The following is a 12,143-nucleotide window of genomic DNA, read 5'->3' on the forward strand; positions in this document are numbered from 1 at the left end:
CGGATAATAAACAAAAATTTTTTAGACTCCGGGTTAGATTATTTCAAAAATTTTTTTTGTCCAAATCGATCCAAAAAAGGTCTATATATACGAAAACATAATATTTCGTGTGGCACTAACGTGCCACCGAAAGCCCAAATCTGAAGTCCATTTTGCTCTATCTTCTTGCCGTTTCCGAGATATAACGTCATGAATGTACCAAAAATAGCAAACTTTTACTATTTTGTACTAAATGATTATCTCAAAAATTTAGGTGCTCATGAGCGATTAGTATGGAAAACGTAAAATTCCGACTCGCACTTGACCAACTTTCATACAAAGTTGTGTTTTTTATAGTTTTGATGGAATTTTCATATTTTGTATGTATATATTGTGTAAAATTAATATGTTATAATTGTTGTTGACAGTATCTGTCAAACCGTCAAATTTGACAGACTTTTGTCATGTTTGGTTTTGGTTATAAATGATGTCATTTCTTTTCATAATATTATTTATCTTAATGATAATTGACAGATTTTGACAGTTTTGACAGAAAAAGTCAATTTGACAGTTTTCACAGAAAACATCATTTTGACAGTTTTGACAGAAAACATCATTTTGACAGTTTTGACAGAAAATGTCAATTTGACAGTTTTGAGCAAACATAATTTTGACAGTTTTTACGGAAAATGTCAATTTGATAGTTTAGACAGAAAACATCATTTTGACAGTTTTGACAGAAAATGTCAATTTGACAGTTTTGACCAAACGTCATTTTGACAGTTTTGACAGAAAATGTCAATTTGACAGTTTTGACAGAAAACATCATTTTGACAGTTTTGACAGAAAATGTCAATTTGACAGTTTTGACAAAAAACATCATTTTGACAGTTTTGACAGAAAATGTCAATTTGACAGTTTTGACCAAACATCATTTTGACAGTTTTGACAGAAAATGTCAATTTGACAGTTTTGACCAAACATGTCATTTTGACAGAAACATCATTTTGACTCAAACGACATTTGACAGTTTTGACAGAAAATGTCAATTTGACAGTTTTGACAGAAAACATCATTTTGACAGTTTTGACAGAAAATGTCATTTTGACAGTTTTGAACTAAAATGTCATTTTGACAGTGTTTGACAAAATATCATTTTGACAGTTTTGATCAAACATGTCATTTTGACAGTTTTGACAGAAAATGTTAATTTAACAGTTTGACCCACTTTGTCATTTTTAACCCATAGTGTCATTCTGACAGATATTAACTCAAAATGATATTTTAACATTTTGTTCAAAAATTTGATTTTAGTCACTGTCTTAGTATAAGACTGCATTAAAAGTGAAATTTAACAGATTTTATGTAAAAATGACATTTTTTATATTATCTCGGAAACGTTAAGAGCTAGCTCCAAAATAATGCGATTTTTGATCATTTCACACCCTATAGGGTGTGAGTTTATCGAAATCTGTAAAGGTATTTTTCGATATGTCAAAATCTATCAAAATGTCAATTTTGAAAAAAAAGTTGTCCAAAAATAAAAAAAAATGTCATTTTGATACGGAAACATATAACTCGTGTGGTACTAAAGTACCACCGACAGTCAAATCTGAAGTCCATTTTCAGATATCTCAAACCGTTTCTGAGCTATGACGTCTTAAAGTTGACAGATTTTTAGAAAATGACACAAGTTCACAGTTTTTGGCCTAAGGTGTCGCTTGGGCTAATTTATTGGCCAAATGACGTGGAGTTTTGACAGTTTTGACACAAGACTGTCACTTTGACAGAATCTTGGCATAAAATGACATTTTTACATTTTTTTTGTGAAAATTATGATTTTTGTGACATTCTTAATATAAGGTGATATTAAAAGTGCAATTTAACAGATTTTATGCAAAAAATGACATTTTTCATATTATCTCGGAAACGGTAGGAGCTAGCTCAAAAAATAATGTGATTTTGATCATTTCACACCCGTATGGGTGTGAGTTTATCGAAATCTGTAAAGGTATTTTTCGATATGTCAAAATCTGTCACCTTTTGTCCAAAATTAAAAAAAAAGTCATTTTGATACGGAAACATATAACTTTTGGTTGTAACAAAATTCTGAAGTCATTTTGATATGCGTCACAGATTTTTACAAAATGACACTTCAGTTTTTAGCGTCAATGGTCTGAATTTAGGTAACATGGAGTTTTTGAAGAGTTTTTATAGAATGACTGTCACTTTCGACAAATCTTAAGTAAAATCATTATTTTTACATTTTTTGCAAAAAATTATGATTTTCTGGTGACACACAAGTATAAGTCGTAAAAGTGCATTTAACAGATTTTATGCAAAATGACATTTTTCATATTATTCGAAACGGTAGGAGCTAGCTCAAAAATAATGTGATTTTTGATCATTTCACACCCATAGGGTGTGAGCCCCATCTGTGCTCCTGTAAAGGAGCTTTTTGATATGTCCAAATCTGTCAAAATGTCTATTTTGAAAAAGTTGTCCAAAATTTACGGAAACATAACTCGTGTGGCACTAAAAGTACCACCGACAGTTTCCGAATCTGAAGTCCATTTTTCCGATACTCTGTAACCGTTTCTGAGTTATCACGTCTTGAAGTTGACAGATTTTTAAATTCACAGTTTTTGGCCCAAGGTGTCGCTAAATTGGCCAAATGACAAATGGAATTTTTAACAGTTTTTACACAAAGACTGTCTTTGGACAGATTTTTGACATTTTAACATTTTTTGTAGAAAATTATGATTTTAGTAAATATGCTTGTATAGGTCGATATTAAAACTTGTTCAAAAATGTAATGCGTCATGTTACAGACAAAGTGGGAATCATAATTTATTCTGTAACTATGTTCCTGAGCCAAAAAATGAATTTCGTCATTTATTTAAATCTTGTTAATTTATTGTCAAACTTAACAGATCTTGTGTTCAAAAACATGTTAATACATTTTTTGTAGAAAATTTATCTTAGTCATTCTTATTTGGCCAATAAATTAGAAATGTGAGCTATCGACACTTTGGCCAAAAACTGTGAATTTGTGTCATTTTTGTAAAAATCTGTCAACTTCAAGACGTCATATTCTAAAAATCGATAGCTCAGAAACGGTTTGAGATATCTGAAAATGGACTTCAGATTTGGACTGTCGGTGGTACTTTAGTACCACACGAGTTATATGTTTCCGTATCAAAATGACTTTTTTTTTTAATTTTTTGGACAACTTTTTTTTTCAAAATTGACATTTTGACAGATTTTGACATATCGAAAAATACCTTTACAGATTTCGATAAACTCACACCCTACGGGTGTGAAATGATCAAAAATCACATTATTTTTGAGCTAGCTCCTACCGTTTCCGAGATAATATGAAAAATGTCATTTTTGCATAAAATCTGTTAAATTGCACTTTTAATATCACCTTATATTAAGAATGTGACAAAAATCATAATTTTCTACAAAAATGTAAAAATGTCATTTTATGCCAAGATTCTGTCAAAGTGACAGTCTTGTGTCAAAACTGTCAAAACTCCACGTCATTTGACCAATAAATTAGCAAGCGACACCTTAGGCCAAAAACTGTGAACTTGTGTCATTTTCTAAAAATCTATCAACTATAAGACGTCATAGGTCAGAAACGGTTTGAGATATCTGAAAATGGACTTCAGATTTGGACTGTCGGTGGTACTTTAGTACCACACGAGTTATATGTTTCCGTATCAAAATGACATTTTTTTTTAATTTTTGGACAACTTTTTTTTCAAAATTGACATTTTGATAGATTTTGACATATCGAAAAATACCTTTACAGATTTCGATAAACTCACACCCTTAGGGTGTGAAATGATCAAAAATCGCATTATTTTTGAGCTAGCTCTTAACGTTTCCGAGATAATATAAAAAATGTCATTTTTGCATAAAATCTGTTAAATTTCACTTTTTAATGCAGTCTTATACTAAGACAGTGACTAAAATCAAATTTTTTTGAACAAAATGTTAAAATATCATTTTGAGTTAATATCTGTCAGAATGACACTATGGGTTAAAAATGACAAAGTGGGTCAAACTGTTAAATTAACATTTTCTGTCAAAACTGTCAAAATGACATGTTTGATCAAAACTGTCAAAATGATATTTTGAGAAACACTGTCAAAATGACATTTTAGTTCAAAACTGTCAAATTGACATTTTCTGTCAAAACTGTCAAAATGATGTTTTCTGTCAAAACTGTCAAATTGACATTTTCTGTCAAAACTGTCAAAATGTCGTTTGGTCAAAACTGTCAAAATGATGTTTTCTGTCAAAACTGTCAAATTGACATTTTCTGTCAAAACTGTCAAAATGACGTTTGGTCAAAACTGTCAAATTGACATTTTCTGTCAAAACTGTCAAAATGATGTTTTCTGTCAAAACTGTCAAATTGACATTTTCTGTCAAAACTGTCAAAATGATGTTTTTTGTCAAAACTGTCAAATTGACATTTTCTGTCAAAACTGTCAAAATGATGTTTTCTGTCAAAACTGTCAAATTGACATTTTCTGTCAAAACTGTCAAAATGACGTTTGGTCAAAACTGTCAAATTGACATTTTCTGTCAAAACTGTCAAAATGATGTTTTCTGTCTAAACTATCAAATTGACATTTTCCGTAAAAACTGTCAAAATTACATGTTTGCTCAAAACTGTCAAATTGACATTTTCTGTCAAAACTGTCAAAATGATGTTTTCTGTCAAAACTGTCAAAATGATGTTTTCTGTGAAAACTGTCAAATTGACTTTTTCTGTCAAAACTGTCAAAATCTGTCAATTATCATTAAGATAAATAATATTATGAAAAGAAATGACATCATTTATAACCAAAACCAAACATGACAAAAGTCTGTCAAATTTGACAGTTTGACAGATACTGTCAACAACAATTATAACATATTAATTTTACACCAATATATACATACAAAATATGAAAATTCCATCAAAACTATAAAAACACAACTTTGTATGAAAATTGGTCAAGTGCGAGTCGGATTTTACGTTTTCCATACTAATCGCTCATGAGCGCCTAAATTTTTGAGATAGCAATCATTTAGTACAAAATAGTAAAAGTTTGCTATTTTTGGTACATTCATGACGTTATATCTCGGAAACGGTAAGAGATAGAGCAAAATGGACTTCAGATTTGGGCTTTCGGTGGCACGTTAGTGCCACACGAATATTATGTTTTCGTATATATAGACCTTTTTTTGGATCGATTTGGACAAAAAAAAATTTTTGAAATAATCTAACCGGGTCTAAAATTTTTGTTTATTATCCGATTTTCATGAAAAAAATTGCATTCGATGCAGAATTACTTAAATTTTGGGGTAGCTATAAATCCAACACCCTTAAAAGAAAACCAAAGCGGAGAAAAAAAAAACAAAAACAAATGTATGGGAGGTACCAGACGCAGGAACATTTCCACCCAAAAGCGAAAAACCATAGATAGATCATGTAAAATAAAGCCCCTATACCAAGTTTGAAAGAAATCTACCGAGGACGGTACCTATAACCTAACCTAACCTAACCTAACCTAACCTAACCTAACCTAACCTAACCTAACCTAACCTAACCTAACCTAACCTAACCTAACCTAACCTAACCTAACCTAACCTAACCTAACCTAACCTAACCTAACCTAACCTAACCTAACCTAACCTAACCTAACCTAACCTAACCTAACCTAACCTAACCTAACCTAACCTAACCTAACCTAACCTAACCTAACCTAACCTAACCTAACCTAACCTAACCTAACCTAACCTAACCTAACCTAACCTAACCTAACCTAACCTAACCTAACCTAACCTAACCTAACCTAACCTAACCTAACCTAACCTAACCTAACCTAACCTAACCTAACCTAACCTAACCTAACCTAACCTAACCTAACCTAACCTAACCTAACCTAACCTAACCTAACCTAACCTAACCTAACCTAACCTAACCTAACCTAACCTAACCTAACCTAAACTAACCTAACCTAACCTAACCTAACCTAACCTAACCTAACCTAACCTAACCTAACCTAACCTAACCTAACCTAACCTAACCTAACCTAACCTAACCTAACCTAACCTAACCTAACCTAACCTAACCTAACCTAACCTAACCTAACCTAACCTAACCTAACCTAACCTAACCTAACCTAACCTAACCTAACCTAACCTAACCTAACCTAACCTAACCTAACCTAACCTAACCTAACCTAACCTAACCTAACCTAACCTAACCTAACCTAACCTAACCTAACCTAACCTAACCTAACCTAACCTAACCTAACCTAACCCTAACCTAACCTAACCTAACCTAACCTAACCTAACCTAACCTAACCTAACCTAACCTAACCTAACCTAACCTAACCTAACCTAACCTAACCTAACCTAACCTAACCTAACCTAACCTAACCTAACCTAACCTAACCTAACCTAACCTAACCTAACCTAACCTAACCTAACCTAACCTAACCTAACCTAACCTAACCTAACCTAACCTAACCTAACCTAACCTAACCTAACCTAACCTAACCTAACCTAACCTAACCTAACCTAACCTAACCTAACCTAACCTAACCTAACCTAACCTAACCTAACCTAAAAAAAAGTGGGTAAAAAAATGAAAAAGTGGGTAAAAAATGAAAAAGTGGGTAAAAAATGAAAAAGTGGGTAAAAAATGAAAAAGTGGGTAAAAAATGAAAAAGTGGGTAAAAAATGAAAAAGTGGGTCAAAAATGAAAAAGTGGGTCAAAAAAAAAAAAAAAGTGTGTAAAATGAAAAATTGGGTCAAAAATGAAAAAGTGGGTAAAAAATGAAAAAGTGGGTAAAAAATGAAAAAGTGGGTCAAAAATGAAAAAGTGGGTCAAAAACGAAAGTGTGTCTAAAATGAAAAATTGTGTCAAAAATGAAAAAGTGGGTCAAAAATGAAAAAGTGATTCAAAAATGAAAAGTTCGGTGAAAAATGAAAAAGTGGGTCAAAAATGAAAAAGTGGTCAAAAATGAAAAAGTGGGTGAAAAATGGAAAAGTTGGTCAAAAATGAAAAAGTGGGTCAAAAATGAAAAAGTGGTCAAAAACGAAAAAGTGTCTAAAATGAAAAATTGGGTCAAAAATGAAAAAGTGGGTCAAAAATGAAAAAGTGAGTCAAAAATGAAGTTCGGTGAAAAATTAAAAAGTGGGTCAAAAATGAGAAAGTGGTCAAAAATGAAAAAGTGGGTGAAAAATGAAAAAGTGAGTCGAAAATGAAAAAGTGGGTGAAAAAAATGTGAGTGAAAAATGAAAAAGTGGGTCAAAAATGGAAAAGTGGGTAAAAAATGAAAAAATGGGTCAAAAATGAAAAAGTGGGTGAAAAATGAGAAAGTGGGTCTAAAATGAAAAAGTGGGTCAAAAATGAAAAAGTGGGTTGGTTTGCTCACTGTCAACCTAACACGCTCCCCTCGCTTCGCTCGTCGTCGCACCTAAACGGACTCTGTCACATATAAGTTTTCTGAGTAGCATGGGTATTTTATCTAATGGGGGGGAAAAAAAAACATTTTTTCAATTTCCAAATTGTTATTTTGACAGATTTCGATAAATCGATAGTCACATTATTTTTGAGCTAGCTCTTACCGTTTCCGAGATAATATGAAAAATGACATTTTTGCATAAAATCTGTTAAATAGCACTTTTTATGTCGTCTTGTACTAAGAATGTTACTAAAATCTTAATTTTCTACAAAAAATATTAAAATGGCATTTTGAGACAAAAATCTATCAAAGTGACAAAATTCCATGTCATTTGGCCAATAAATTAACAAACGGCACCTTGGACCAAAAGCTGTGAACTTGTGTCATATTCTAAAAATCTGTCAAATTCAGAATGTCATAGCTCAGGAACGGTTATAGTTAGAATAAAATTATTTTCACATTCCCACTTCTTATATGTTTCTGTATCAGACTGACATTATTTTTTTCATTTTTGAACAACTTTTTTTCAAAATTGACATTTTGACAGATTTTGGCATATCGAAAAATACCTTTACAGATTTCGATAAACTCACACCCTTAGGGTGTGAAATGATCAAAAATCGCATTATTTTTGAGCTAGCTCTTACCGTTTCCGAGATAATACGAAAAATGTCATTTTTGCTTAAAATCTGATAAATTGCACTTTTAATATCGACTTATACTAAGCATGTTACTAAAATCATAATTTTCTACAAAAAATGTTAAAATGTCATTTTGAGCTTAAAATCTGTCAAAGGAACAGTCTTGTGTAAAAACTGTTAAAATTCCATGTCATTTGGCCAATAAATTAGAAAACGACACTTAGGCCAAAAACTGTGAATTTGTAAAAATCTGTCAACTTCAAGACGTGATAGCTCAGAAACGGTTACAGATATCGGAAAATGGACTTCAGATTCGGACTGTCGGTGGTACTTTAGTACCACACGAGTTATATGTTTCCGTATCAAAATGACATTATTTTTTTTTTTTAATTTTGGACTACTTTTTTTTTCAAAATAGACATTTTGACAGATTTTGACATATCGAAAAATACCTTTACAGATTTCGATAAACTCACACCCTAGGGGTGTGAAATGATCAAAAATCGCATTATTTTTGAGCTAGCTCCTACCGTTTCCGAGATAATACGAAAAATGTCATTTTTGCTTAAAATCTGATAAATTGCACTTTTAATATCGACTTATACTAAGCATGTTACTAAAATCATAATTTTCTACAAAAAATGTTAAAATGTCATTTTGAGCTTAAAATCTGTCAAAGGAACAGTCTTGTGTAAAAACTGTTAAAATTCCATGTCATTTGGCCAATAAATTAGAAAACGACACTTAGGCCAAAAACTGTGAATTTGTGTCATTTTGTAAAAATCTGTCAACTTCAAGACGTGATAGCTCAGAAACGGTTTGAGATATCGGAAAATGGACTTCAGATTCGGACTGTCGGTGGTACTTTAGTACCACACGAGTTATATGTTTCCGTATCAAAATGACTTTTTTTTTTTAATTTTGGACAACTTTTTTTCAAAATTGACATTTTGACAGATTTTGACATATCGAAAAATACCTTTACAGATTTCGATAAACTCACACCCTACGGGTGTGAAATGATCAAAAATCACATTATTTTTGAGCTAGCTCCTACCGTTTCCGAGATAATACGAAAAATGTCATTTTTGCTTAAAATCTGATAAATTGCACTTTTAATATCGACTTATACTAAGCATGTTACAGAAAATCATAATTTTTTACAAAAAATGTTAAAATGTCATTTTGAGCTTAAAATCTGTCAAAGTAACAGTCTTGTGTAAAAACTGTTAAAATTCCATGTTATTTGGCCAATAAATTAGAAAACGACACTTTGGCCAAAAACTGTGAATTTGTGTCATTTTGTAAAAATCTGTCAACTTCAAGACGCGATAGCTCAGAAACGGTTTGAGATATCTGAAAATGGACTTCAGATTTGGACTGTCGGTGGTACTTTAGTACCACACGAGTTATATGTTTCCGTATCAAAATGACTTTTTTTTTTTAATTTTGGACAACTTTTTTTTCAAAATTGACATTTTGACAGATTTTGACATATCGAAAAATACCTTTACAGATTTCGATAAACTCACACCCTACGGGTGTGAAATGATCAAAAATCACATTATTTTTGAGCTAGCTCCTACCGTTTCCGAGATAATATGAAAAATGTCATTTTTGCATAAAATCTGTTAAATTGCACTTTTAATATCACCTTATATTAAGAATGTGACAAAAATCATAATTTTCTACAAAAAATGTAAAAATGTCATTTTATGCCAAGATTCTGTCAAAGTGACAGTCTTGTGTCAAAACTGTCAAAACTCCACGTCATTTGACCAATAAATTAGCAAGCGACACCTTAGGCCAAAAACTGTGAACTTGTGTCATTTTCTAAAAATCTATCAACTATAAGACGTCATAGGTCAGAAACGGTTTGAGATATCTGAAAATGGACTTCAGATTTGGACTGTCGGTGGTACTTTAGTACCACACGAGTTATATGTTTCCGTATCAAAATGACATTTTTTTTTAATTTTTGGACAACTTTTTTTTTCAAAATTGACATTTTGATAGATTTTGACATATCGAAAAATACCTTTACAGATTTCGATAAACTCACACCCTTAGGGTGTGAAATGATCAAAAATCGCATTATTTTTGAGCTAGCTCTTAACGTTTCCGAGATAATATAAAAAATGTCATTTTTGCATAAAATCTGTTAAATTTCACTTTTAATGCAGTCTTATACTAAGACAGTGACTAAAATCAATTTTTTTTGAACAAAATGTTAAAATATCATTTTGAGTTAATATCTGTCAGAATGACACTATGGGTTAAAAATGACAAAGTGGGTCAAACTGTTAAATTAACATTTTCTGTCAAAACTGTCAAAATGACATGTTTGATCAAAACTGTCAAAATGATATTTTGAGAAACACTGTCAAAATGACATTTTAGTTCAAAACTGTCAAATTGACATTTTCTGTCAAAACTGTCAAAATGATGTTTTCTGTCAAAACTGTCAAATTGACATTTTCTGTCAAAACTGTCAAAATGTCGTTTGGTCAAAACTGTCAAAATGATGTTTTCTGTCAAAACTGTCAAATTGACATTTTCTGTCAAAACTGTCAAAATGACGTTTGGTCAAAACTGTCAAATTGACATTTTCTGTCAAAACTGTCAAAATGATGTTTTCTGTCAAAACTGTCAAATTGACATTTTCTGTCAAAACTGTCAAAATGATGTTTTTTGTCAAAACTGTCAAATTGACATTTTCTGTCAAAACTGTCAAAATGATGTTTTCTGTCAAAACTGTCAAATTGACATTTTCTGTCAAAACTGTCAAAATGACGTTTGGTCAAAACTGTCAAATTGACATTTTCTGTCAAAACTGTCAAAATGATGTTTTCTGTCTAAACTATCAAATTGACATTTTCCGTAAAAACTGTCAAAATTACATGTTTGCTCAAAACTGTCAAATTGACATTTTCTGTCAAAACTGTCAAAATGATGTTTTCTGTCAAAACTGTCAAAATGATGTTTTCTGTGAAAACTGTCAAATTGACTTTTTCTGTCAAAACTGTCAAAATCTGTCAATTATCATTAAGATAAATAATATTATGAAAAGAAATGACATCATTTATAACCAAAACCAAACATGACAAAAGTCTGTCAAATTTGACAGTTTGACAGATACTGTCAACAACAATTATAACATATTAATTTTACACCAATATATACATACAAAATATGAAAATTCCATCAAAACTATAAAAACACAACTTTGTATGAAAATTGGTCAAGTGCGAGTCGGATTTTACGTTTTCCATACTAATCGCTCATGAGCGCCTAAATTTTTGAGATAGCAATCATTTAGTACAAAATAGTAAAAGTTTGCTATTTTTGGTACATTCATGACGTTATATCTCGGAAACGGTAAGAGATAGAGCAAAATGGACTTCAGATTTGGGCTTTCGGTGGCACGTTAGTGCCACACGAATATTATGTTTTCGTATATATAGACCTTTTTTGGATCGATTTGGACAAAAAAAAATTTTTGAAATAATCTAACCCGGGTCTAAAATTTTTGTTTATTATCCGATTTTCATGAAAAAAATTGCATTCGATGCAGAATTACTTAAATTTTGGGGTAGCTATAAATCCAACACCCTTAAAAGAAAACCAAAGCGGAGAAAAAAAAAAAAAACAAAAACAAATGTATGGGAGGTACCAGACGCAGGAACATTTCCACCCAAAAGCGAAAAACCATAGATAGATCATGTAAAATAAAGCCCCTATACCAAGTTTGAAAGAAATCTACCGAGGACGGTACCTATAACCTAACCTAACCTAACCTAACCTAACCTAACCTAACCTAACCTAACCTAACCTAACCTAACCTAACCTAACCTAACCTAACCTAACCTAACCTAACCTAACCTAACCTAACCTAACCTAACCTAACCTAACCTAACCTAACCTAACCTAACCTAACCTAACCTAACCTAACCTAACCTAACCTAACCTAACCTAACCTAACCTAACCTAACCTAACCTAACCTAACCTAACCTAACCTAACCTAACCTAACCTAACCTAACCT

This window comes from Leguminivora glycinivorella, chromosome 23, assembly GCF_023078275.1.
Source record: "Leguminivora glycinivorella isolate SPB_JAAS2020 chromosome 23, LegGlyc_1.1, whole genome shotgun sequence".
In the NCBI taxonomy this organism is placed as follows: domain Eukaryota; kingdom Metazoa; phylum Arthropoda; class Insecta; order Lepidoptera; family Tortricidae; genus Leguminivora; species Leguminivora glycinivorella.